Below are 3996 nucleotides of genomic sequence, written 5' to 3'. Positions count from 1 at the left end.
GGCAAATGTGAGACGAGCCTTTGTGTTCTTTTTGGTCAGCAGTGGATTTCGCCTGGGAACTCTCCCATGGATGCCGTTTTTGCCCAGTCTCTTTCTTATTGTTGAATCATGAACACTGACCTTAATTGAGGCAAGTGAGGCCTGGAGTTCTTTAGATGTTGTTCTGGGTTCTTTTATGACCTCCTGGATGAGTCGCTGTTGTGCTCTTGGAGTAATTTTGGTTGGCTGGCAACTCCTGGGAAGGTTCACCATTGTTCCAATTTTTCTCAATTTGTGGATAATGGCTCTGACCGTGGTTCGCTGGAGTCCCAAAGCCTTAGAAATGGCTTTATAATCCTTTCCAGACTGATACATGTCAACACAAATACATGTTTCGATTCTCATCTGTTCCTGAATTTCTTTAGATCGCGGCATGATGTGTTGCTATTTAAGCATGCTTCACTTTGTCAGACAGGTTCTATTTAAGTGAGTTCTTGATTCAACAGATCTGGCAGTAATCAGGCCTGGGTGTGGCTAGTGAAATTTAACTCAGCTTTCTAAAATAATGTGGTTAATTGCAGTTCTTTCATGAATTAACAGGAGGGGGCAATTAATTTTTCACGTAGGGCCACGTAGGTTTGGACAGCTTTTTTCCCTTAATAAATGAAATCATCATTTAAAAACTGCATTTTGTATTTACTTGCATTATCTTTGTGTAATATTTAAATTTGTTAGATCTGAAACATTAAAGTGTGACAAACATGCAAAAACATAAGAAATCAGGAAGGGGGACAACACTTTTTCACACCACTATATGTGTATATATGTATGTGTTGGGGAATATATAAGTTATTGATCTTATAGTGAACAGTTCATACATTCATAAGTTTTTAATTTATTTTAAATTAAAATCATAATCTTCTGACACGCGTCTCTCTGGTGACATATGCCAAAAATTTTGTTCACTTTCACTGACTGCGAGATCTGCCTCCATCTAATCAACAACTGATGGACACAACCGAGTCCCCACCCTACTTTTTTCCTCGAGTAATCAGTGATGTACGTCACAAAACTGAAGAAAAGGTCGGTTGTCACTTTTGTTTCATTATGTTTTTGAAGTCAACATAAGATCAAAATGGACCCTATTGACTTTCCAAATGCACATCTCTGGTCTTATTGTGCACGATTTGTGCATGTTATTTCAAAGCCTACATCATCTTTCATCAAAGTAACTACACAATCCACCTCTGTTTTTCTTTTTTAGATGAAGTCACCAAATCACTTTTCAGAATCTAATCAGTTTCCAAAAGTCTCATACTACAGTTTTTCAATGAATATCCTTTTTCATTTAGGAACATGGCAAGTTACAGAAGTAAAATGGTTTGTAACCTGTTTCATGTTGACTTCTCCTTTTATGAGTAATATCAGTGTCAGTCATACACCTCATTCAAGGTAATGACTAAGGGTGTTTTCTCAGCAGTGCTTACCACAGTGACAGCATGGTTGTTTACTCTTAATAGGACATAACCACTAGAGTTACTAAGAAAAGCATCATGTTTCTCTGTGTCGACTCAAAGAGAAACAACTGAGAGCTGAGACCTGAATCCAAGATTCATATTATTAGTGAAATTGCTGATTTTGGTGTCATGTCAGGAATGACAGTGAATATTTAGATTAGGGTCACCTGAATCGTTCCCCCTCTAATAAGACAATCTTATACACATTTATACACCACCAACGTGCCCTGGTTTATATATTAGCCTACATATTTATTCATTAACAGCTGATATCAGATGGACAACATTTTAGTGCTGGAGTGTCAATATCATATCGATGCCTGTGATGTTCGCGCCGCTTCTCTTCAAACACTACATCCAGATGGATTTATCATCTGTCTAGCAACCATAAATCAGGAGCGCTGAACTAGGTCGAGAGCGATGACATGAAAAAGAGAGCAGGGAAAGTAATCATGGTCTGTGCACAGAAGCCAGTTGTGACATTCCGAAAGCGTAATGGGGCCAGTCGTGAAAGTTTTTATTGTAATGTTATTTTTGGAAGGGTGGTGCAAGGTCGAGGAAGGCTTGTCGCAAAGTTACATGTAGGCGAGGACTCGGCCAGAGAGTCACACAGAAGCGAGCGCTGCGTGTGTCCTCAGCTGAACTCTCTCTCGGGATCAGGATGTACACACTTGTATGTACGCATGTTTGTGTGGAGGCTACGAGTGTGGGCTTGGAAGGCAACGACGCCATCGTGACTACTCAGCCTTGCATCATTGGCAGAGGCAGACACACACAGAGAGGGAAGGGAACAGACGCAAGCCTACTGTGACGTTGTGCTTCCTTTGCCTCTGTGCCTCTGTGTGTGATCTCTATCTGAGGTGGGTTATATAATGGCCAAATATGAGCGCTCACCCACAGGCCCTTCCGCCGGCCCCCTTTGCTCACTGAGGAACATTCCAGCTCTCCCATTTCCCCTGTTCTCCCTTTCTTTATCACAATCTGTTCTCCCTCTCCTGGCCTAATTCCTTGACTCCATTCCATGCCGTACTTTTCCGCATACTCGAACGCTCAGCTGTTTTAGCTCTCCGAGTTGCTTCATGGTACTTTCTGGCAGGAATGAGAACGCTGTCGTCATGCTGGGAGATTACATCATTCACACGACCCGTAGCACTATTTTAAAATGGAATTGTTTTCACATTGCCATGTTATTGATGTCAGTCCTCATCTATTCAAAAGTGAATCATAACCTGAATTATTTTTAAAGGGTACTCATCACTTCAGACGTCATATCTTTTGGTCCAGCTGTATGGTTGGTTAGTTCTCACGGTGATTTCCTGAAGGTTTTTTTTTTATAGCTTGATTGGACAGGGTTGGTTGGAGACTCCCACATATGTGGCCCTCATTTGGTTTGGTGTTTTAGGCATTGATCTGGTAAGTGTGAAGACCAAGCCAGTGACTGGAATAGTTGTTTGATGTTTGTTGTCATGGGGAATTTTATCAAGCTGAGGGGCGAAGTGGGGGTGAATGGGGAATTTTTTTAATTATGATATCATCGTTGTAACATTTGTGATTTGAAATTAAAATGACTTCTAAAGAGTTTTTGAAGTATGAGTAAATACACATGACATTTCTAGAAAACAGTTAGCTAGAGCATGAAAGCGAATCGAGATGACGCCTTTCAATAAACCAATAACCACACAACCTCATTCCCTCTTATAATCAATTGCACCGCAAGCCACCTGTTTTCTCCTGTCTGATCGACATCAGTGAGTTTTGGATTCCCCAGTTTGGTGGAATATTAAAAAACCCACACTGTAAATTTACAGTTCATATGTTTTGCATCCAAAACAACACACTGTAACCGATATCGATGACGGTAGACTTTCAGAAATTCCCTATGCTGTGACTGAGGTGGGCGTCCCCGATCACCTGACCGTAAAGAGTGTGCTAGAGAAGAGGGCAGAGTCTGGCTTTGTGGGGTAAGCCCTTTCCATGGTTGAGTCATGGGAGTTCCCCAGTTACACAGCAGACAGCTAGCTGTTATCAGACTTTGTGTATGTGTGTTTCGATTGATCTCTCTTACAATAATACGAATCTGTTTCGGGGTGCCGTATTGTTTCCACATATTACTAGAAATCTATATTACTTGAAATTAAAAACATGTTCTCGTAAAAAGCAAAGCTGTAGCAGTATGATTTGTCATTCTATGTGGAAATGTAGTACGGAGAAGTTTCAGTTTGGGTTTATGTGTGTTTTCCCACAACTGTCTTACCTCGGCAGTCTTCAAACTTTTTTGGGGGACAGAAGACCCCCAGTTGAACATTGCAAAAAAAATTAATTTTAGCATAAAGCTTTAACCGGTTTTTTTATTTGGTTCACTAAGGGCGCTTTTCCATTGCGTGGTACGACTCTGCTCGGCATGGCAGAGTACGGTTCGGTTTGCGTTTCCACTGCAGTTTAGTATCGCTTTAGGGTGGGCGGGATTATTCACATGTCGTTATAGTTGCGCCACCTCTAC

This window comes from Sinocyclocheilus grahami, unplaced genomic scaffold (assembly GCF_001515645.1).
Source record: "Sinocyclocheilus grahami isolate Dianchi unplaced genomic scaffold, SAMN03320097.WGS_v1.1 scaffold227.1, whole genome shotgun sequence".
Lineage (NCBI taxonomy): Eukaryota > Metazoa > Chordata > Actinopteri > Cypriniformes > Cyprinidae > Sinocyclocheilus > Sinocyclocheilus grahami.
This window is presented reverse-complemented; position numbering follows the sequence as displayed.